The sequence below is a fragment of the Ictidomys tridecemlineatus genome, chromosome 4 (assembly GCF_052094955.1).
Source record: "Ictidomys tridecemlineatus isolate mIctTri1 chromosome 4, mIctTri1.hap1, whole genome shotgun sequence".
Taxonomy (NCBI): domain Eukaryota; kingdom Metazoa; phylum Chordata; class Mammalia; order Rodentia; family Sciuridae; genus Ictidomys; species Ictidomys tridecemlineatus.
This window is the reverse complement of record NC_135480.1, coordinates 171810071-171835718: the sequence shown is the minus strand read 5'-3', so window position 1 is coordinate 171835718 and position 25648 is coordinate 171810071. Positions and strand designations below refer to the sequence as shown.

The window sequence follows — 25648 nt, the reverse complement described above, 5'->3', positions numbered from 1 at the left end:
GTATATTCCCTGGATAGAAAGTCCTGCTCATCGTGATATGTTGCTAGGCAAGTCTTCAGGTTGGACTCCAAGGTGAGGTGAAGGTGTTGCTTGGGACAGGGAGGACCAGAAGCTATGCCTCTCAGAAATGCATGATTGAGAGTTGCCCCCTTCTCAGAATGGACACTTGGGGGCAAGTGTTTGGCTGAGTATTTCTTGTTTTTAAAAATTTATTTATTATCCTTGGTGTTTTCTTAGCATGGATGTGATGATGCATGCTGTAATTTATTTTGGAAAACTTTTGGCCATTATTTCTTTAAACGTATTCTTCTGCCTTTGGCCCCCTTCCTTATCCTCTTGAATACTGTATCCCAGCCTTTGGATGTTCTGTTGTTTAAAAAACTTTTTATTCTTTTTGTCTTGTTGGATTTCAGTTTGAGTCATAGCTGTTGACTTTTTTTCAAGTCTATTTATTCTTTCTTGAGCTGTGTCTATACTACTGATGAGCTGTTGATGGCATCCTTGATGATGATGATGATTATGATGATGATGATTGGTACTGGGATGGAATCCAGGGGCATTCTATCATGAGCAACATCTCTGTCCCTTCTATTTTTTGAGAGAGTCTAAGTTGCCAAAGGTGGCCTTGAACTTGCAATCCATCTGCTTTAGTCTCCCAGATAGAAGGCGTTCTTTATCTCGACTACTGTTTTATTTATGTATATAATCTCTCTAATGAAATTATATCTCTGATCTTGGATGTGTTCTATCTTTTAATTAAAACCTTAAACATATTAATCAAAGTTGTTTTAAATTCTCTGTCAAATAATTTCAGTGTTGGGAAGAATCCGGGATTTGCATAGGGTTTTAAGTGCTCTGTGCAGCTTATCACTGTGGAGGCTTATTGAGAACCATCACAGACCAGCAAGCTGACTTGGCCAGCTTTCCAGGAGTAAAACTGAAATAATTAAATGGGAGAATTACTTTGACACTCTCTCTGTTAGAAAATGATTCTCATTATAATATTCAAATGTGATGAGCCTAATTTCATCTCTAAATTCATAATCTATCACAAGAGCTTTATCTCTTGTCCAGCTTTTATATAAATATACTGAGCCTTAATGTAAGTACACTTTTACAAAAGTGTACCATAGCTTTTTTTTCTAACTCCATTTATTAAAATGTTTCTTTTTCCCTGTCATAACTTTACCTTGCTCATTTCTACAGGCAGTATTTATTTAGAAAATACCTCTAAGGCTCCAATGCATGCCCAATTAGCATCAAGATGTATTTAAAAATACACTGATGTTTTAAATCTCTGAAGTAGTCATGCCTCAAAAATTACGTGGGTGGCTTTTCAGGATAAGTATTTGTGAGCATGCACATTCACACGTTGACAGTTGTTTTGCCTCCTTTTTCCTTTCCTTCTTCTTTTGAGAGGGTTTTGCTATGGTTGCCCATTGCTATTTTGCCCAGGCTGTCTTTGAACTCCTGGGCTCAAGTGATCCTCCTAATTCAGTCTCTTGAGTAGCTGGGACTACAGGCATGTACTACTGCAATTTAACTGATGATAGTTCTTCTCAAAAAGACCTGGGGGTGCTGGGGTTGTGGCTCAGTGGTAGAGCACTTGCCTAGCACATGTGAGGCACAGGGTTCGATTCTTAGCACCATATAAAAATAAATAAGCAAATAAATAAAATAAAGGTATTGTGTTCATCTACAACTAAAAAAAACAGTATTAAAAAATAGAAAATCTGGGCTGGGGAGGTGGCTTAAGCGGTAGCGTGCTTGCCTGGCATGTGTGCCGCCCAGGTTCGATCCTCAGCACCACATACAAACAAAGATGTTGTGTTTGCAGAAAACTAAAGAATAAATATTTTTTAAAAATAGAAAATCTATTTGTGGTCATTTAAAAAAAAAAGACCTGCAAAATCTTGCTCATGTTAATAATGGAGAGTATGTTCTTACTAGCGACTGTTTTTTGACTTATTAATAAGATAAGCTTTATTTCACAAGATTTTCACTTTCCACCCATCTATCCATTTATTTGGGCATTTGCTCACTTGTTGAACAAACATCTTTTGAAGGCCTGTCACCAAATACGTTGTAAATAATACAAAGATTCTGCTCACAGGGAGTTTGTAATTTACTAGAGGAAATAAAAAGTAATGAGAAGTAACAATAATACACAATGACATATGACATTCTTATTGCTCCTTAGAAGCAGAGATTGCATGGAACACCTGTTTGCTCTTTCAATCCCTACTTAATTACCTGCATGCACTCTCTCCTGCGTTAAGTTGCACAACTTATACTCATTCAGAATGAGACTGCTGGAGTTCCTTTCATGTTCTCTGAGGTTAAAAATCTCTCCCTGATGTACATGCACAATTCCAATAATATTTATGAGAGTTACGAGTGCCAGCAGGAGACTCTGCCCCTGAAGCTGTTGGAAGGCACTTGAATAGCTTTTCAGTGAAGATTAATGATTCCAGAAAAGGAAAAGAAAAAAACTTGGTCTGTCAGCTGGAAGTTAACTCGAAGGGATATAACAGAAGAAAGCCAGTGAGGAGACTTCACAAGCGAGGTGTGTTCGAGGAGTTTATGTTGGAGCTGAAGTTTTGATGAATTACATGGATAATGCTACTGACAGGAAGAAGTCAAAGTTTGCGGATAACAACAGAGAAAATAATGAGGGTTACTATTCCAAAATGCCAAGGCACACCGACAATCTGTCTGTCCAAGAGAATAGTAAGCAAATGCATTTTTCTGGATTAATTTCATTCGCCAAGGTAGAAATAAAACTGTCTGAAGTGGAACTGTTGTAAAGGAGATTCAGATTGTACTTCCAATAAGGACTCAGGCTTTCAAACTTCCTGTGAGCAGCAGATCCTGCAATTAAACCAAGTTTCACTCTCTGTGAAAGAGAGTGAAACTTTTCTGGTCTCTCCATCTCTCTAGGATGAAAATCTAGATGGCAAAACAGACTAAAGAATGAAATGCAAAGAGCCTCAACCTGCCTGGAAATTTAATTCCCCTAATATACATTTTTGGGAGACTTCCTCAAAACAGAATGGAGACAAATTTTTCTATCTGATTTCCTCTGGAATTATTCTTCTTGTCATGGTGGATGAGAAACTCATGTCTCCTTACACGTCAGGTTCTGACAAGGTCCTCTATATACTATGATTCAACAAACCGTTTGGTGCTACATCCAAAGGTCCCTCATTTTCTCATTTATTTTAGTGATTCAGGACCTTGGATGTTTTGCTGCCTTCACACAGTAGAAATCTCCAGAAAAGAGCCAGGCAGGGTGTCACATTATCCTTACAATTAAAATGAGAGTATTCTGTCACTCCCCCAGTTATCAATCCAGGGTACCTCTGAAAGCCTTCACCTGAGACAGGATCTGTAGCCAAAGGTCCTCATCCTTCCAGAATAAACTGTTTTGGAGAAAGGACTGTGTCAATATGAACTGAGCAAACAGCCTCTCAGAGATAGTCTGGTGTGTGTGTGTGTGTGTGTGTGTGTGTGTGTGTGTGTGTGTATGTGTGTGTATTTTAAATATATTTTTTCCGTGTTGGGATTGAACCCAGGGCCTCTTGCATGCTAGACAAATAATCTACCACTGAGCTACACTTCCAGTCCCACTTTCTACATTTTTTTGGAGCATTCTCTCATCCTCCTCCTCCTCCTCCTGCACTTCTTCCTCCTCCTCCTTTTAAATCATTAGAGCAAATTATTTACCCTGAGTAATAAATTCGACAGGCTATGAATCTATATTCTCACTCGCATTACATGAAGCTTATTGAAGTTAATACACTGAAGAATAGGAATGAGAAATACTAGGTAGAATTTGGATATCATGAATAATAGACATCAACTGTATCTGAAGAGATAACTATATTTTTCAGATTTTGGATTTGGGTGAAGGAGGATCTGAGTGACTATGATTCCCTGTATTTCAACAGGAAATTGTGAAATGCAAGAAGAAAAGAAATTTTTTTGTAAGTATAGTCCTTAATTATAAAAACAATTTCTACTATTCCTAATAACATTGTACTACATGCTAAGATATTTTACTTGCATTGTCTCATTTAATTTTCACAACTCTAGATGTTAAGTATTATTTTAAAAATACACATTTTAAAGGCTTATAAAATTAAGTGATTTGCAAAAGATTTGTCACACAAATTTTAATCAAGTCAGAATTTGAATACAGATCTCCATGCCCTTAAATACATTCTATTGCTTTCTTGGTATAGCTACTTGTGTTGTAACTTAAAACAGAATTATTCTTAGAGTCTCATTAAATATGCCTTAACATCTAGATTTTGCCTTTTGATACTTGAATAATAGCCCAAGGCAGGATTATTCATAAAGAAATATTTCTTTATAGAAGAAATTGCAGAGTATGCCAGGCCTGTATTACTTGGGGTTTAATATTTCTTTTCTTTCCTTGCTCTTTTCTGTCCCCTCAAGGTGTCATTTGTGCTCTGAAGTTCATACATACATGCATGCAGATGCATACGTGCATACCAAGAGTATATTAAAAGAACAACTAAAATCCTGGTGGTAAAACTGATGGCAAATAACAGATCAAAGGGTTATAATGGGGCAAATTAACTGCAAAATTAGAGAACAAGAGAGCTTAATTCTGCATGTTGGCAGTGTTTTAGATTCCTTTTAACTCAATTCAGTTTTGTTCTCTGTTTTATTTGAATGTTTTTGGCCACATTCACTACTCTAGACTTGAGAAGCTTGTTGATTTTAGCTTCATGCCTTTTCTTGACTAGCACCAAAATTTTGTTGTTAAATTTCTATGCTGTCTTGGAATTTTAAGTATTAATATGTCTGCATGATTTCTACATTAAATAAGTGTTCCCTGATTTTAGAAGGCCTGCAAAAACAGTAACACTCTGTACTGCTAAATTTATTTTAAAGGCTGTCTCTGCAAAAAGGAGCTTCACTGGGGTCATATTTGAACTTGCCATCCCACACTCATCACAGGGTTTGCACCTCCTTGGCGACCCCAAAGTGTTGATTCAACTTCTCTTTGGCTTCCTCTCAGTGGTTGGCCAACTTTTGGAAGTGGTATGCCTGCTCTTCATCTGTGAGATGACATTTAAAATACTGTCTAGCAGAAAAGCATTTTAAAATCTAGAAGGTATTTTTAAAGAAGAAGATCTTCCCAGCCAGTCACACAAATGGAACTACCTGCTCATATTTTTTCTTACTCAGGAAGTTGTCTCACCTTTTGTTAAGCAGAGCTCTTTCCATCTTTGACAGCATAAATTGCGTTTATTCCTTTACTTATGCGGCAGTCCGGCTGCAGCAAAATAACCCGGGGGTGACAAGCAACTTGTGTACGTTGATACAGCAGGAGTGGGAGCCGTTTATTGTAGGACAGGACGGGTATTTATACATTCCATACAGCTTATCTAATTAACATAAACTAGATACAGCAGTCAACCAATAAGGAATCTCCACACTTAATGGCTTGCTGGTGTTACTTCTCAAACCACTCCCTCTGACAAAATGCCAGGTGCCATTCAGACTTGTTTACAGACTCTAACATACTTATGAATCCTTTCACTCATTTATAATTTTGTGTCTTCTGCTAGGCTGCATTTATTGTTGCCATACTCCAGGACCTGATCATTTTAGGCATATGGTAAATATCAGAAGAATTATGGCAGTCTAAAAAAAATATCTAGCCTTGATAAGAATATGAGAAAAATACTCCCTCTCCTCTTTTTTTTTTTTTTTTTTTTTTTTTTTACTATTCTAGTGAAACGAATTTTATAGAGGGACACTGACAATATGTGAGAAAGTCCTTAACATGTGCTTTGAAAATTCTAGGGATCTTGTCTACAAAGTCATTGGATACTTGATCAAAAACTCAAGCAAAAGACATTTTTCACAAAATGTATAATGTTAAAAATTAATAGCAATCAAATATTCAATAATGTACTAATATGGGGTCATTAAAATAATATTTTTGAAGGTATTTCAAAGTATGTTGATGATATTGTTAAAATAAAAAAAAAACAGTTGGCTTTCCATATCCATGGATTTCACATATGTGGATTCAACTAACTGCAGATCAAAAATATAAACCAAAACTGTGCCTCTAACTGAACTTGTGTGAACTTCTTGTCACTATTTTGTAAATAATGCAACTATTTACACAGGATTAAATTGCACCAATCCTCCATGGACACTGAAGACTACTATGTGTAAATAATTGGATAATTTTGAATTTGTAGAAAAAATTACATATGTACATGTATATAATTTAAGAAAAGCTGGGAATACATACAGAAAAATATTTAAAGAGGTCATCTCTGGGGGTGTTAATAGTATGGGCGATTTTCATAGTCTTTTTTTTTTTCTATGCTTACTTGCTATGGTTTGGATATGAGGTCTCCCTGCCAGAATTCCTGTGTTAATGCAAGAGTGTTCAGAGTTAAAATGATTGGATTGTGAGAGCTGTAATCTCATCAGTCCATGCTACTTTGAGCAGACCGACTGGGTGGTAACTGTTGGCAGTGGTGGCTGGGGGAGGTGGGTCACTGGGGGATATGCCCTAGAAGGGTGTATCTTCCTGGCAGCCCCCTATCCCCTTTGTTTCTCTGATTTCTGACCCCTACTATCAACTGAACAACTTTCCTCTGCTGAATCTTCCCCCCAGGATATGCTGCCCAGAGCAATGGAGTTGACTTTCTTGGGACTGAGACATCTGAGACTGGGAACCCTAAATAAACCTTTTCTCCTCTAAGTTGTTCTTTTTAGGTGTTTTGGTCACAGCAACAAAAAACTAACTAAAACATTACTTTTTCCTTCAAAATTCTTTGTGTTGGGTATGTAATATTTTATGATTGCTTAAAGGGGTACATTTAAAAATAGTTTTCTAAGTACAGTGATCTAATATGAATTTGTAGAAAATAATTCTTCCAGGCTGAATTAACTTTGAAAATGATATGTATAATTTAGAAAGCAAGGATATGAGTTAAAAGTTGCTTGGACTATTTGTTGTTAGTCAACAATAGAACGTTTGACAGAGCAAAAATGTTTCTTGAAAATCATAGTAAAGTTCGTGATTCTTCTCTTTTGTCTCTTATGTAAAATTATTTTATTTTTGGTTATAAATAATTGTTTCATTAAAATATCAGTAAGCATTATATCCTTTGTTTTTAAAAAGCCATATATTATAAATCAAAACTTTAAAGCAAAGAGAGTAAATATAACCAAATTGCACGTGATTACAGATGTTGACCCTGCAGGTGTTGAATGTTGCCTTACACTAGGTTCTGGGAGCTTTATGAAGAGGAGGTTTGTTTCTGCATAACTCATTCATTTAAAGAAATCTGGTATTTTTAGATACATCCTTATGGTCTATGAAAATGACTTTTTTTAAAATTTTCATTTTTTATTGATTGTTCAAAACATTACAGAGCTCATGATATATCATCTTTCATACATTTGACTCAATTGGGTTTTGAACTCCCATTTTTACCCCAATACAAATTGCAGAATCACATCTGTTACATACTCAGAAAATGACTTTTTTTTTAAGGCTGTGAGTACATAACCTGTACAACCATATGTAGCAGTCCCAAATACTAAGGAATATCAAACATAAAGTCATCTACAAAATCAGAATCATGAGTGCTGGTTTTGAAAAAGATAAATGCATAACTGACAATGGACACAAATGAGTGAAAAACTCTTTAGATTCTCAATTAAAAACTATTTCATTTACATTTTGGTCATACAACTGAAGGATAGAGTGAAGTATAAATTTGTGAATAATTATTACTATTAAAGGTTAGCAATTTTTTTTTCATTCACACTAAATTCACTGTTTCTACATTGAAATACGATTGAATGCATTTTTAGATGAAGAATATGGTAATAGCTGGCATTTAATCCTTATAATGCCATTTCCTCATTTTGCAAATGAGCAAACTGAGCCTCAGAAATGCTCACTTGCTGAAGGTCACACAGCTCTTAAGTGAAAAGGGCGAAGATTCAAATTCCCCTTGTTCGGTGAGGTACAGGGCTTAACCTCATTCTTTTGAGGGAATTTGACTCAAGGACTCATACTTGGATCTTTCCTCTACCCAAAGAAGTTTGCTTGTCTATGGATGAGCTCAAATCTAAGGTCACAGCTTTGCAGAAAGGCACAGCACGGGAAGGTAGAGCAATATCAAACGTGGTGGGGGAAAAAAAAGTCATCTCTTGGGGACTGATCTTCCAGATAAGGGCTTCCCATTGATGGAGGCAGAGCTAGCCAATTCATTAAGGCTTCAGGTGGGAAAGAAATTAGCCAGTGTTTTAGAATTAATAGCATGTTCTGTGGGTCAATGGTTCAGAACTAATTGGACCTAGAATTAGTGTACTGGGGACAAAGGGTTCTCCTGGCAACAATTGAAAACATATTCAGACTTTGCTTCTTCTCTGTACCTGTATTCACCTGTGAGTGTGACAAACACACTGTAATCCTATGGTCTGTGAAGGGTAACCATGTACATGCTATTTCTCCTCATGATTATCCTATTGCTCATTTCCTGATATTTTTTTGTGACAATCTTACTTGCCAGGAACTGTCCACTGGCTTTCTGCCCTTTTGCCCTCCATGCCAGGTGTTGTGTATGCATGTGGGACCATGCTTGCTGCCGTGGGAGGCCAAGATGCTCATTTTCCAGGGTTACAGGCAAAGGTCCAGGATGTGCAGATTAAGAAGAAAAAAGTCAGCCAGGGATCCTCTATGCAGCAGGGCTGGGCACCCTGGCCAGTTCCCAGGGCCTGTGTTGATTTCACTTAAGGGTTAAAAGTCCAGATAAAAGAGGCATTGATATTCATTTTCTTTCTTCTTGCAAATAGATTAATTAGTGGGATATGAAGCATGCTGGCTAAAAATCACCACTTTGGGTGACACCAGGAGTACTTTCTCTTAATTTGCGAAACCCGTGTTTCTATAAATAAGGCATGTTTTGTGGTTAGTAATGCTGAGAAAGAGCTGAATAAGTCAGAACTGTAAAAAGCTTCTTTAGTAAAAAGCTTACTTTGGCAATGACACGTTTTGTTGCCTCCATAGGGGCACAGAGAAAAATTAACTCCTTTTTACCTTAAAGGATCTCTAACACAGTTTATACTATATCATGGGGTTCTCATTAATCAGAAAGACCACAACTATCATGATTTATTTGTACATTATTGCTTGGTTGATAGGAAACAGTCTTGGAGGTGGGTTTTTTTTTTTTAAATAATATGTTCCGGGAAAAAATTAGGCTGTTTCATATTATCTACTAATAAGAAAAGGATGACAGATTAAAAAAGAGCTACTTTCCCAGGGTAACCATTAAATATTTATGCAGGAAACAGCAAATAATCATAATAAGAATGCATTTTGGCAAGTTAACAGCAAAATTTATCTTTAAAACACTTTATAAAAGCAAGCTATTAATCCTCCTACCCTCTACATGATAAGGTTAAAAAATCATTACCCTTCCCCCCATTTTGTTCATCAACTTTGTTTTATTTAAGTAGCATTAAGTTTAAATGTGTTTTTTATTCTACTTGATGTCTTCCTTAGTCATAGATTCACTGTTTCCCCTACCCCTAAGCCCATGAGATGAAGTAGCACTCCCAAAGAAAAGATGAAGTCAAACCTAGCTGACCATGCACAGCTTCAGAGACCCTTTGTCTTTCTGAGGTTGCATGACAAGGACTTAGAGGGTGCTTTTGCTAGAAGTACTGATTCTTCACTTGGACCTGCTGGTACCCAATGGGTAACTAAAATCAGGAAAACCCTGGCGTCTCTGCCTCCATTTTGCATCTGTTTTCTTTGGTCAGAGTCATTTTCTCCTGCAGTCAATTTGGATTTCAGGAACAATAGGTCTGGGGGATAAACATCTTGTGACAAGTATCCCCTAGGTAACAGAAAGCATCTTTCCTACCATGGACAAGGCCCTCCCTGACCAATTATGAGACAATGATCAACCAGACCCCAGTTTAACTGCCACTGCTTGACCAGGCACTCTTCTTGCCTCTCACTTTTGTTTCTTCCATATTTAAACTTGAAGTTCATGCCAATCTCTCAAAGAACATGACTGAGATTCTTGATGCCCCTTGTCTTTCTAATACAGCTATATTGAATACATTCCTTTTCTGGTTTTCCTTAATTCTTTTTCCATTTGGTTTTTGGGGTCAGTGGCCAGACCTGATGCACCAGGGCACCCAGAGTTGGGCCCCTGGCCTACAGTTGTAGATGAATTGGAGTTTCCCAGGGGACGATGGCTATATATTAGTAAACATTTCCTCTTATTCATTTTTCTTTGGAGGGAAAGTTTAAAATTGAATTCAATGAAAGTGACTGCTGTTATTTAATTAAACCTTCCATCTCTCTGATGATAGCCTGACTTATATTCATATAAACTGAGTTTGTGCCCTATTGATGATCTTAGTTTTAATGTCCAGGCCTTGGTTCTCTCTATCCTATCCCTTATATGTCTGTCTTCTCATTTTGTACAGGTTGGATAGTAAATAAATATGTCATTATTATGTCCTTTTTCTGGTTTAAACTACAGAGGGAGTAAGCAATACATTCTGCTATCAGCAAATTTCTTCAATTATAGTAGGGTTGGCTATGTAGCAACTTTAGGCCTACTTGACTCCAGTTTTACCTTCCAAATCAATCTCTAATCTACGAAGGGCAGATCTGATCATGCAATTCTTGCTTACCACATTGAAAGGGCTCCCTAGGGTTTTCTCAATTTAGTTGAAACTTCTTAGCTTGGGAACAAAAATCTATTCTAAATCTCTTGATTGTCTTTTATTTTTAAACTTCAAGGAACTTAAAAGTAATTGGAAGTACCCTAACATGCAGCAATCTGCCAAAAATCATTGACCTTGATAAAAACCATTTTCCTGTGGTCCTCATTTCCCACTCATGCTACAGCCATGATGAGTCATTTGAGATCCTAAAATTTCTTTTGCTGTTCAACATTTCCATCATTGTGTTAATCTTGTGTTATGATTTGGATATAAGATGTTCCCTGAAACCTCATGTGTGAAACAATGCAGAGGTGATACGATGAGATTATTATAATCTACTACGTAATCAAATTAGTAGATTAATCCGTTTGATGGATTAGTAATTTGACTGAATTAATAGGTGGTAATTGTAGGTATGTAGGGCATAGCTAGAGGAAGTAAGCCTCTAGGGTTTGGGGGGCATGCCTCTGGCAAGTGGAACTTTATCTGATTCCTGGCTGTCATGAATTGAGCAGCTTTCCTTTGCCATGCCTTTATGCAATGATACTATACATCACCTTGGGCAAGAAAAATGAAATTGACTGACATGAACTGAACCTCTGAAAATGTGAGCCCCAAATAAAACTTTCCTCCTCTAAGTTATTCTTATCAACTATATTGGTCACAGTGACACAAATCTAACTAACACAGAAATTGATGCCATGAGTGGGGTCATCTTTGGGACTAATTTATGATTTGAAATTATTTGGAACTGGTTTGCGGAAGGAGCTTGTCAAAGGTTGGAGATGCAGGCTGGAGAAGAGTTAGAATGTTGTAAGTGGCATTTAATGGGTGATTTTGGTGGGAGCTCAGAAAACCAGATTTCTAATAGGACTGCAAACAGTAAGAATTGGGCCCATATGGCTTCAGAGTAGAAGGAGGGACTCTGGTAAATTTGACTAGAGGCTATTCATGTTATTTTCTGGTAAAGAAGTTGTCTACATTTTGCTTATGTCCTGAGACTTTCTGCAATGCTAAATTCAAAGATGAACTAATTAGTCTGACAGAGGAAATTTGAAGGCTGCACAGTATTCAGGCAGTGACATGAATATTGCTGGCATCTTTTAGCCAAGTTTACTACCCTGATAAGGAGGAGAAGCAGAGCAGAAAGATTTGAAAAACTTGTGGTTTGGCCAGAAAAGTGCACAAGAAACTGGAGCTGGAAAAGTGTGGTTGTTGAAGAGATTATAATCACTAAAGGAATGCTAAGTACTTGAGGGCATCTCAGAAATTGGTGAAGACCCCACACCTATCACAGGCTCCAGGTGTAAAAGTTCTTTGAGAAGAGACCAGGAAGTCACTTTGCTTGCACAGGGGAGCCAAAGGAAGTTGTTTCCCTATGCTCAGTTGCCCAGGCACTCAAGAGGCGGCTGCAATCATGGTCCCAGGAGACCAGGCTACTGCTCAAGATGGTGTCAGATCTTGGTGTCAGATCTTGGCATTGTCCATGTGGTGCTGGTTCTCCAGGAATGCAAGATACTGAATTTGGAGGTTGTGGAGGCTTGGTGGGGGCTTCCACCAAGATTTCAAAGAAAGGCCTGGGATGCCAGGCAAAGTGTAGCAGGGTTGGAATCCTTCCAGGCAGTCCCTGAGAGGACAATGTGTAAAGACATGAGAAGAGAACTGAAGCTGCAGGGGAGACCCCAAGGTGGAGAGATGCCAGAAATTTGGAATATCTGCCTAAAAAAAGCTGCAGAAATCAAGCAGAAACAAGCCAAGAGAGAGGGTATATAGGATGTAACCAAGGAGGCTATAGGGGAAGAGCTACACAAGCCTTTTGGAGAGAGAACATCATAATGTCAATGTGCCCCAGATCCTGGATGTGGAGCTACAGGACTTGTTTGTCCAGCTGAATTTTAGTCTGGCTTTGGTCCCACCACTTCTTTCTATGCCCCTATTTTTCCGCTTTGGAATAAAAATGTTTACATTGTGCCATTATGTGTTGGATATATACAACTTGCTTTTGATTTCTGTAGGGAGCTTACAGTCAAGAATTTTCCGTGAGTCTCATATAAGATTTTAGACTTAGACTTTTGGGTGATGCTGGAACTGTTAAGATTATGGGAACTCTTGGAAATGAACTAAATGTATTTCACATTGTGAGATTGGCAAGAGTTTTTTGAGGGGCCAGGAGCAGAAATGTTGTGGTTTGGATATAAGGTGTTAGGGTTTAGATATAAAGTGTCCCCTAAAAGCTCAAGTGTGAGATAATACAAAGAAGGATTAGAGGTAAAATGATTATGAGAGTTTTAACCTAATCAGCATATTAATTCCCTTAGAGAGATTAAATGGGTAGTAACTGTGGGCAGGTAAGGCAGGGAGGGAGGAGGTGAGTCGCTGGGTCATGCCTTTGGGGTATATGTTGTCTTTGGTGAGGGGCTTTTTGTTCTTTTGTCCATGTCTTGAGCTACTTTTCTCCATCACACTCTCTGCCATAATTTTTTGCCTTACCTTGTGCCCCTAAAACAGAGTTGGCTGTCTATGGACTGATACCTCTGAAATCTTGAGCCCGAAATAACCTTTCTCTCCTTCAAAATTGTTCTTTTCAGATATTTTGGTCATAGTGGCAAAAAACAAACAAACAAAAAAAACCTGACTAAAACATAAGGTGTCCTCTAAAAGCACATGAGTGAGGCAATGTTTAGAGGAGAAATGATTAGATTATGAGAGCTGCAACCTAGTCAGTGGATTAATCCATTTGATGGATTACTAATTTGAATGGATTAATGGGTAGTAACTATAAGTAGGTAGGGCAAGGCTTGAGGAAGTAGGTCACTTCAGTAGTGCCTTTGGGTTTATATTTTGTCATTGGCAAATGGAATTCTCTGATTCCTGACTGTTGTAAACTGAGCAGATTTCTGCCACCATGCCCTTCTGCCATGATGTTCTGCCTCATCTTGGGCCCAGAGAAATGGAGTTGGCTGACCATGGACTGAACCTCTTAAACCATATAGCCAAAATAAACTTTCCTTTTCTTAGTTGTTCTTCTCAGGTCTTTTCATCACAGAGATGCACAGCTGACTAATACATCTTCTTTTACTGCCTGGAACATCCTTCACCCATACTGCTCATTTCTCAGTGCACAACACACCTTGACATGTTTTCTGAGGTCTCTATGTAGAAATGTCCATTCCCTTTACTGTACTTTGATTTAACTCTCCACATATTCCTTTTTTTTTTTTTGCAACTGGAACATATTCTTGGAATTGTTTACTAAATTGTAATTGTAATGAGGTCATGGATGATGTTGTTTATCAATAACCCAGAGTCTAGTATTGAATTTCATACATGGTGCTCAGTAAATGTTTGATTAAATAAATATTAGGAATTTCCCATACTGCAACACTTAAATAATATGTCTTCTTCCTTCCATCCTTATTTTGAACATGGGCTTTAGGGTGGTAAAAGGAGGCTTAATTTTTTTTGTAGGTCTTCTTTGGCTTTTGTAGTGGAAGGGTGAGTATCTTATTATACCATCTCATCAATCCTGTAGAGTGTGGGAAAGCAAATCAAAATTCCAATTTTATGTAAGAAAGAGATCAAAGGTTGCCTCTTTTGTGAGGTCTTCCTTGACTAGGTTAAATAGTTTTTGTTATGTATTCCCTGGTGGCACTATTGCATTTAAGTCTGGTGTTGGGGAAAGAACCAGAACTAGTAAAACTAAGAAAAAATTCCAGAGGTCAAGAAGGGACTACTTGGAAATGAACTAAATGTATTTCACTGACATTTTGCATAAGATGATTTTTTTTTAAGTTGGCAAAGTATTTGAAAGAAAAAGAAGAAATGACAGAACACAATAGACCTATGTCTCAAAATTTCGGAGGCACTTAAAATCAGTGGTTTTCAATTATTTAACTAACCTCAGCGTATATTACCATTAATTACACTGCTTTCTCTCCCAAATCCAAATGAGAACTCTGAGAATTAGAATATGGTACCCCTACCTCAATAAACTTTGCTATTGCCTAATAATTATATAAATATATAATGATTCGTGGCTGGAGATGAAGCTCAGCCGTATAATACTTTCTTCACATGCGCGAGGCCCTGGATTTAATCACCAGAACTGCAAAAATAAATAAATAAATAAAATAAAGCTATGATGATTTAAAAATAAATGGTGGTTCCTGGAGTCATACAAGGAAAAGTGTGGCCAATCATAGGAAATGGGCCTGGGATGGATTCTGAGGTAGAACCACTGAGCCAGTCTGATGATTCTGTTTCACTGTGCAGTCACATGTAACTTTTGATACTCTTTGAGGAGTAATTTCTATGGTGGCTAAGATGCTGTAACCTGCTGTGTGAGTTTCTATTGATATAATAATAAAGAGTTAATAGATTTCTCAAATATTCTATGGGTTGCCTGGCTTAGCTAGAAAGTTTTGCTGATGGTCTTGCTTGAGGTCTTTCATAGAGTTGCAATTAATCAAATGATTGAGACTCTATTATTCAGGGTGTCTTGACTCTTAGGTTAGCACTTTGGGGGGAGCAGTTAGAAGACTGGGCTCAGCTGGACTTATATCTCCAAAGGTCTCTTCATATAATCATGGCTAGCAGGATAGCTAGATTTCATACACGGTAGTTTGGGGTCCCCAAAAGTACATGTTTTCCTAAAGTTTAGGGCTAGAACTGACTCTGTATAACTTCTGCCACATGCTAGTGGCTAAAGTGAGTCATGGGTTAGCCGGATTCATTGTGGGTGGGGAATACAGGTTGCATGTTACCCATTTTTCAATGAAGAAAACCACTGCATAGAAAGGTGAAGTTACTTAATGGAGATCCCACAAACATATGATAATGAAGATATGACAAACAGTCTTATGACTCTGGATCTATTCCTTTGTTCCAACACCACACCACCACTGATTCGACAAATCATGCAACAGTTATGTAACACCAATGAAATTTTTCCTTGACATTTGAGTACAGGAAATGACAATTTTTTTAAAATTTTTTTATGTCATAACAACATGGTTTGACCCTTACATAAAGGAGCAGATAGGACATTAAATCTTATTCGTATGTTGGAACCCCTGGTCTGGGATCAAATATGTATTTATTCTTATTGCTTTACTACAAATTGTGAAGTTAATGATGGATATCAAAAAAGATTAAAAAGTAGTGTGGGGGTTTGTAGCTAATCCCTAATGATAGTACCCAAAGGACTAAGTACTTCCTGGTATGTATGTAAATGATCAATATTTAAAAGATTGACATACACTGAAACTAATACTATTGGTTTTCTTTGATATCAGGACTCTAAATAGCAGACATATTTAATAGAGCCAACTAGCTTAAAAATTAAAAAAAGCATTCTTTGCATTTGAATATGAATCCCTTAAAGTTAAGGCCAACAGGAGTGGGATAGCTTAATGGTGAGTGCTTACCTAGCATGCACAAGACCTTGGGTTCAATACCTAGCACTTCAAAAAAAAAAAAAAAAGAAAGAAAAAAAAGGTCCAGTTCTGGTCCATAGTAGGTATTCAAGTATCCAGTGAATAAATGGTAATAAATAACTTAAAAGAGTAAATATTGCAAAATTGTTTATGTTTTAAGAAGTGTCTTCTTAACACACTTCCTTTCTGCAGCAAGAAATGGATGAGAGTAACCTTTATTCTATAATTCAGAACATGAATGCTTAACCTTTCAAACCTGCTTAATAATGTAAACCACAGGCTAATCAGTTATCCTTTCATTAGTGGATTAAAACATCAAGTTTTTAATTACCTTCTGCTTCTGCTTAATAATGCAAAAAGTCATCACATCCACCACTGTGGTAAGTGTTAATTCCTATGGTTTGGTTTATGAATCAGAGTATGCATACATCCTTAAGCAAAGAAGAATATAATGATGTAATAAGTATAAAAATTTCAAATAAATCTGAAAGTAAATAAATACTTCATTATTACCTCATTGTTTTTAGTAAGGAAAGTGAGATGGGGTTCCTGGTGCCTTTTCTAAGAAGAGTTTGTGATTAATTGGATTATAGAAATGCTTTTTGGCTCAAGGCTTCCGTTTGGCATTCCACTTTCCTTTCAAGTATGTAGCAGTTAATTTTTTATTATCGAAATTTTATATTTTATATGATTATCTACATTGTTATAGGAGATTAACATATTGCTGAATGAATATTTTAATTCAGTCCATTCATTAAAATTCTAGAAAAAAACTGTGTTATTTGTGGTGGAGGATACCCATGACGTTTAATTTTATATGTTAACTTGACTGGGACATAGGGTGCCCAGATAGTTGACCAAACTATTCTAATCTGTAAAATTCTTTCTGGAGGCAATTACTCTTTGGATCAATAGAGTGAGTAAAGCCAATTATCCTTTCTAATGTGTGTGGGCCTCATCTAGTCAGTTGAAGAACAGAATAAGAAAACTTCATCTGCTGGACTGCTTGAGCTAAACATCAGTCTTTACCTGGAAATGACACTATGGGCTCTCTTCTGATTCTCAGGCCTTTGAAATAATTTTGAAACTACAGAATAGGCTTTCCTTCTGGGTCTCCAGCTTGCTGACAGCAGGTCTTGGGACATCTTGGCTTCCATAATTGCGTGATCTAATTTTTTTACAATCTCTCTTCCTCTCTTTCTGTTTTCCTCCGTCTCTGTCTGTCTTTCTCTATGTATCTTATTAGTTCTATTTTTTCTGGAGAACTCTAACACAATTTCTTTTAGGGCATCTATTCAGTTCTTAGTCATTGCCTTTTACTTGGGCAACTATTTCCCAACCTGTATTAATGGATCCCATGTCACTTGTCACTGACAGTTAAATAGTCCAGAGGTGAATGCATGACTTCATTTCTGCAAGTATTTCATCTGAGAATTGGAAATAGGGAATGAGAGGGAGAAAACAGTGTTTCCTATTTGGCCAACATGTGGTTATCATTTGGTTAAGAAACAAAAAAAAAACTGGTCTGTGAAGAGAGTAGAAAATACCACAGATGAAAAAGGAGATGAGATTCCTGACTATCCTCCTCACTTGCCATTACTTCCTAAAGCCTGGGTGCTTCCCTGCTTTTGACTTCTCATGAGCCCCCAAATCATATCCCCCACCCTATACCCATTATTTCCCTGCTTACTTATGTTGACTTGGTTGGTTTTTGTCAACTCAATAGCCCATACAATAAATTGGCTGATCACATTTCAAACTTCTTTTACTTGTTAACTAGAACCAAAGAGAAAGTCAAAGAAAAGGTAGAGTGGGAACCCACTGAGTTGTGGCTCACTGAGAAGGAGCCATGAATATTCTTTTTTAAAACTTCTTTTTGAGTCAATTCTAGTTTGAGGCCAATATGTTAAAGTAATAGCCTGATGTGCTGCAATACCTCCTATATTAAAAAGTAATATCAGGCCAGTATGCATTACTAAACTTGGGTTTGAAATGTTGCTTTGGGTTTGATAATCAGCAGAGACCACACTTGTACCTTTTCTTTTCACTATAAATTGTTTAGCATTGTGAATGCAGGGTTAAGGGTTTGTTTCTTCTGCATTAAGGTATTGCTCAGTAATTGTGAATATGTGTATAAAGTCTTCTAAGGAATGAAAAAAAAACACTGAATTCAGTAAGTGAGAATAACTTAGTAGACACATTGGGATTAAATAAGATATGTACTTAGTACTTGGCACATAGTAAAGTCTCCACAAATATTAACCGTTATTTTCAGATTAGGAGAAAATAGCTCAAGATTTTATTTTTTTTCGCAGTCCCATGTGACTCTCTCTACAAACTGTTTAAGTCTTATTATTTTACCCTCCACTTATCTGCATGGGAAAGTGCTGTAATGGAAATGAAAAAATGAAACTCTGTGGCTTCTTATCAGCATCTAAACAAAGACATTGCTGCAGCAAAATCTCTAGAGTGGGGCTGTTGAAGTCAAGGACACTGAATAATTTTAATTGCCAATGAGAATAGGATTTTGGCCTTCCAAATCCAACAGCAGCCTACAACAGGCAGCCCTCATGTATTGTGCCCAGCCAGCCCCTGTCAGTCCCTTCCACCAGTTCATTATTGGTAGTCGTGAATGGAGCCATTAAAGAGAGGAGGGAAGGGAAAAGGCAGACAGAATTCTTATTAGGGTATTTCTATTTCTGGCAAATCACTGCTTGGTTATGTAGAGCAACACATTTATCTGGAGGCCTTTTTTAAAAAAAGTGAACATTGCCTTATAATGAATACTAAATAAAACTGATAGGATACTGATTAATTTTTAATAAGCAGCAGTTGTGTACTGCATGTAATAATATTGAAATTAATACATAATTAAAGTAGATTTGTACAGAATAGTTCACTTGAGAGTTGAGTAGTAAAGAACAAACTTGAACATCTCCAAATGTGACCCACAGCTCGGTATCCAGATTTTTGAGACATAAGATCAGTGTTTCCTTGAGGCAGAGTCACCCTAACCAGAGGCATTAAGAAATCTTTGGGAACTTTGACTAGGACTGAAACCTTCAATGTTAGGAGTTCAAAGGAGGTTGTACTGGATGCTCAGAAGGACAGAATCAACCCATGTCTTAGCCTCACCCAGAGCTCAGTTGCCATCAGAGATTTCTCTTGCATTTTCACTGGCTCATGATTTTCACATTTCTTAACCCATTAAGTCCAAAATTTTAAATTCTGCAAACATTTCAATGAAATTGACACAGATATATTAAAATAGGTTGGAGAAAAACTAGGAATGGAATCCCCAGATGACCCAGCTATCCGACTCCTTGGTATTTATCCAAAAAACTAAAATCACAGCCACCTAAATGTTTAAAGCAGCCCAATCCACAATAGTCAAATTATAGAATTATCCCAGATGCTCATTAATAGATGCATGGATCAAGAAAATGTGGTACAAGCCAGGTGTGGTGGTGCATGCCTATAATCTCAGCAACTAGGGAAGTTGAAGCAGGAGGATCACAAGTTCAAAGCCAGCCTCAGCAATTTAGTGAGGCCCTGAGCAACTTAGTGAGACCGTGTCTCAAAATAAAAAATAAAAATGAGGATGTAGCTCAGTAGTTAAGTGCATCTGGGTTCAATCCCCAGTACCAATAAAAAAAAAGAAGAAGAAGATGAAAATGTGGTATGTGTGTGTGTGTGTGTGTTGTACACAATGGATTGTACTCAGCTGTAAAGAAGCATGAAATTATGGCATTTGCTGGTAGATGGATGAAATTGGAGAACATCATGCTAAGTGAAATGAGCCAGACTCAGAAAGTCAAGGATCAAATATTATTTCTCATATACAGAAACTAGAACAAAATAAGGGAAAGAAGGAGGGGAGGATCAGGTATCATAAAAATATAGGGAAGATCAGTGGAGTAGAGGAAGGAGATCAAAAGAGGGAGGAAAGAGGAGAAAGGGGAGCAAATACAGAATGAATTTGACAAAATGATGTTATGTTCATATATAAATATACCATAAGGAGTTTCATTTTTAAAAATTTCTTTCATACATGACAGTAGTGTGAACTTCATTTTTTTTAAGTTAGAAAGTACCAATCAAAAATAGATGAGCAAAAGGAAGATCAGTGGAGTACATAAAGAAGAATGGGGGGTGGGGAGGGGAGGTAAAAGGTGGGGAACAGGACTGAAATAAAATTCCACAGATGCATGGTTTTTGTCAAAATGAACACAACTACTATGTATAACTATTATGTGCTAATAAATAATAGATTGGAGATTGTAATTTAGAGCTTATATGTTATATTAATTAACATTAACTATAACATATTTTAAATACTATAATATAATTTTATTCTTATTATTATCATATAACCAAATGATACTGTTGAATTTAAATTTTTATATGTGTTCCATATCTGGGATGATGGGGAAAATTGGCTTACATCAGATTATTGGGTCAAGACTTGTCATGCTAAAAAATAAGAGAAGTGCTATGAATCCTCATGTTTTAAATATATTTCAAATTTATTATATTGTAGGTAGCAAAATGGAGTAATAGACACCCCTCAAATGACAACAAAAATACTTTGGAGGTGGAAGCTTTATAATTCCTTGCCCTGCTGTGGTTCTGTTCTGAAGAATGGCCTTGCCGTTGCTCCTGTTGGGGACACCTCTGTGCAGGGGAGAGCAGTGGTGGATTTCAGCAGAAAGGTATCTGTGGGAACAGCTGCAGTTTTCACCCCTCATCATCAATCTCCCCTTCTTTTGCCACCAGCTCCTCCATTTTTCCCTCCCATAACTTTAATACATGCACTTGGAATAGGGTCCGTCTCACTCTGGCTTCTAGAGTAGGCTTGCAAGTCAGGTCTGTTTAATTTAAGGGTCATATCTACCTGTCCAATAAGATTGTTTCATAATCAGAATGTGACCCAAAATAGACCAAACAGAGCCAATTTAGCTTAGTTGCATAATTAAAAAAAATTCTGTGAGAGAAGACTTCTCCCTTCTGTGGATTTAGAACTGAGAAGAAGAGATAGACCTGGAACTGGAACCTATGCTAAGACATGAGAAAAACAGATCTTCAAAATGCTGGGTAGCTTTCTATAATATTGTTATAGAAAAATTTTTATTCTATAGACCAGCAGCTATGCTCAGAATTGATGTAAACCTGGACTTCTAGTTATATGAACCAAGACCTCCGGCTGGACAGTAGCATTGGGACAACCCTGGGGACTCATATATATGTTTTCTCACATCTTTGTTTTACTTTAGGGAATGAATTGAGACCCCATACTGATGGTGGAACCCTTCAAGAAATTCTACAAGAGAGATCATATTTTATCTTTTATTTGGCAAAGTTATTGAACCGAGGGGATTTCCCCCAAGGTACTTAGGTTTATAGGTGTGAATAAACTGTCTAGAAACACCTCTAGTTTCCTAATGGCAAACCACTTGTTTTCATTTGAAATAACTTATGCAACTTAGTTTTAAATCTAAAATAAAAGTTCCTCCTCACATTTTTGCTGTCCATATTAAAGTTTTCCTGAAGACAGAGCACTTACTACAGATGATCAAAGGCCAGTTTTGCCCCAACTTAATTGAGACATAAGAATTTCCTTTTGTCCTTGGCAACACTGAACATTAATACAGATTTTTCCCAACCAGTCACTAAGTGGTCCTGGAGGAATCCAAAATCTATATTATAGTTTTAATATGAGCATCCTTTGCTACACACAAAGGAAGGAACCTGCAGCTGTGGCTGAGTGCTTCCACTTACGTTCAGTGGTGCCTGAGTGGGAGGTGGATTATCACCTTGTTTTGTGGACCCAGTTGGCTGGTGACTGTGGTGAGATCAGTTCTTTACAGGAAACCAGAAATTGCCATTGGGGGGTGTGTTTTGGGGCACGATTTGTGTTGTAGAGGAGACCCACCTGCAGAACCCAGCGAGGCATCCCTGGAGGTCCGCACCCTGCACTCCTGTGTTCTTGCTTGAGGAGATCCAGGCAAGACAGGACACATGGTAACACAACAGCAAAGTTTATTATAAGGGAAGGGAAGAGGAAGAAAGGAAAGGGACAGGGACATCCTCCAGGCTGAGAATTGGATCCTTTTGGACAGGAGAGTGACAATGACTCTCGCCAAGTCAGAAGGTTTTAAGGATTTCTGGGTCCTCTTGTCTCACTTTCCCATACGAACTTAATCTGTTTATTATCCTTTGAACAGTTCTCAGCAAACTTTTTTGGCGAGGGTCTGGGATGTCCTGGTCATAAGGAATGGTTAGTGCCGTGTGACATAGTTTTGGTGATAAGAGAAGGTCCTGGCCACCTGGAAGGGTATGACATGATCTTAAAACAACAGTTTTTCTTAAAGGGATGTAACTAATGATGGTTGGCAATGGTTTAGACATACCAGGCCCCATCCTCCAGGCGTTTGCCTGTCTGATAGGGTTTCCTGTGGTTTTTAGTCATCCTTCTCACCTGTGAATGGCCGACTCACTACCTAACAATTTGTTCTGGGCACTGGACTGCAAGCTAGAATGCAGGCTGCTTTCCTCCATCTTCAGAGGTATCTTAGTAGAGAGTTGGTGGCAGATACTATGTTAAACTAGAAGTTGAGCCCAGACTGTAATCCCCGTGGCTTGGGAGGCTGAGGTAGGAGAATCGTAAATTCAAAGTCAGCCTCAACAACTTAGTGAGACCCTGTCTCAAAATAAAATATATAAAAAGGGCTGGGAAAGTGGCTCAGGGGTAAAGTGCCCCCAGGTTCAATTTCTGGTTCTCCCCCTGCTCCCAAAAGCAAAAATAACAACAACAAACCAAACTAGAAGTTGAGTGCAAGAAAAGGCATTAAAAAGCATTTCAGAAAATTTTTACATTTTAATGCAACTGGCATTGGGAAAGCACCTGAAGAATAACTAGGGATGAGAAAGGTAGACGGGGAGGTATTATTAGGTAAGTGTGGAGTAAGAAGTAGGTGTGTGTGTGTGTGTGTGTGTGTGTGTGTGTATTTTTCAAATTAGTGACATTAATTTCTTGGAAGGTGAAAAGAGACAATGCTACAGTCTTTTTTCTTTTTCTAATATTTTTAGTTATCGATGGACACAGTGCTTTTACTTATTTATTTATTTTTATATGGTGCTGAGAATCGAACCCAGTGTCTCATGGGTGCAGGGAAAGTGCTGTACCACTGAGCCACAACCCCAGCCCTGCCACAGTCTTTACATTTGGAATCTGCTTCTTAGAGTTATTAGAATAAGATATAAGCTTGATTAGTATTCCTGCTGGGCTTTTTGTTTAACTTTTGGCAAAGGGTTTTATTTCCCTGAAATATTCCAATGTGATGATCATAAGCCTTGGTTAATTTTAAGACATTTCCCTTAACTTATGAAAAGGGCTCATCAGCAGTCTCTGCCGAAAACTCATTAAAATACCTTTTAAGCCCTACTTTAAGGTCATTTTTGGTATTCGTTGCACTGTTAATTAGAAAACTGAAGCTTCCTTTATTCCTTCCAGAAACCTTCTCCAGTAGCATCTGACTCCCATTTGGCAATTTTGCTGACTGCCCTGTTTTTCTGAATTTAACTTTTAACAGAATAAATGGCTCTATTTTTGCTTTGCTATATATTTTTGAGCTATTAGTTTTGCAGTCTCAATTGCTGATAAACCTAAAGCTGTCATTTATTAATTTTTTGAGGTGCTCCTCACATTATCCACAGAGATGGAGAAAATGGCAATTAAAGTCATCACTGCAAAAATGAAATCACAGAAAATGAATTTGTATGCTCAGAGTACAGACTTACATCGAGCTGAATTCCAGTTTCATAAAAATACAAAGGTCTTATGTGTAAATTCAATATATTCTTATTGCTAATCATCTTGGAAGATTTTCAGCAAAATAATTTAGTTTTTAACCAATGTTGCCTTCAAGAAAATGCATACAGAAAAAATATAAGCTTTATTTTGTTCATACAAATATGAGAGAGATCAATTAAAGAGGACACAGGAAATTCAGTTTCTGGTTCAAGCTATATACTTTGTTTCCACAGCAAGTCAGGGACAGTTACAAAACTACAGCTCCTAGCTTTGCCTAGAACCTACTGAATTGGTCTCTGTAGTGCTGAGGCCCAGAAATCTGTATATGTGTTGAGCTCCCCAGAAATTTTGATATAGTCATTCCCTGGAACACTGTTTGACAATCAGTATCTTAACACTGGCAAGAAACAGAAATATTGAAATTAAAAACTTTTATCTGTATTTATTTAATCCAGTCAAATATGCAAAAAAGGTACAGGTCTATCTAGAATCATCTGTTGTGTCTAAGATGGCTGGATGTGGAACATTTCTTACCCATGGGTGAGGAATGTGAAGTCAGCAAATGGACTGGAGATCTTACCTGAGAGAGTGTTTAAAGTTGAACTGGAATAAAAATATCCAAACTAGTCTTTGGAGTAGAGGAACAGCTCTAGTAATGGGGATGTAAAAACGACAGAAGAAAGAGTGCCATGCTGCATAACTCCAGGAACCAACACCAGTTGTATCAGTCTTCCGCTGCTGTGTAACAAATCACCCAAACAACACATACTTATTATCTCACAGTTTCCATGAGTGAGACATCTAAGTCTCTCACGTGGCTGTCTTCAAGTTGTTGGTTGGTGCTGGAGTCATTTTGAAGTTCACCTGGAGGACATTTATGGTACTGTGGGCAGGCCTCCAATATGGTTACTGATAGCCTTGGTTCCATGCAGTCTGGGCCTGGCCTCAGACTGCCCGAGTGTTCTCTTGACATAGCAGCTGGCTTTCTATTGAGTCAGTGATGAAAGGGTGTGGGAGGGAGGGCTTTCTGTTGAGTCAGTGGTGGGTAGGTGGGTGGGGAGGCAGGTAGAGAGAACTCCAAGAAACTCCCAGGACAAAAGCCAATGTAGCCTAATCTTAAGAGTGACACTTTATTACTTCTAAGGGACTCTGTTCACCACAAGTGAACAGTCTATCACATACTCAAAAAGGAGGGGAATTAAGCACTTTGAAGCAGTAATGATTTTTAAACCTATTTTTAAAATCTTCACAGTAGTCTGTGTCCCCTCCCTCCTCTAGTTGGGCAGGGTACAGTTTGCATGGTCGTACATAACAGTCCTGGTTACAAACCAGGAGACCAAGGAGTAGGAGTAAAAGGTGGGACAAACTTGAGGTTAAGGGTCTCAGGCTTAAGTGTCAGTTTCTTTATAAACGGGCAGTGATCTTGCTGATCCCATGACGTTGCTTCCCACATGAAATTTGTTGGCAGGATTTGCTGATTTGGCCACTACAACATACCTCATAGGTATCCACTTTTCTCCATACCTATGGCTACCTCCTTTTCTCCATCATCTCATCTGGTTGGCAATAACGTCCTTCCGCTGGTTTCCTCATTTCCACTCTTGCTTATCTAAGGTCCATTCCCTTCACTGCAACCAGA

General features: G+C 37.7%; 1 pseudogene; it reads right to left on the bottom strand.

Annotated features, from left to right (window-relative positions):
* Positions 1–22216, bottom strand: part of LOC106144916 (sodium-dependent phosphate transporter 1 pseudogene) — a 29617-nt pseudogene extending 7401 nt beyond the window's left edge.
* Between the last annotated feature and the right edge of the window lie 3432 nt (positions 22217–25648).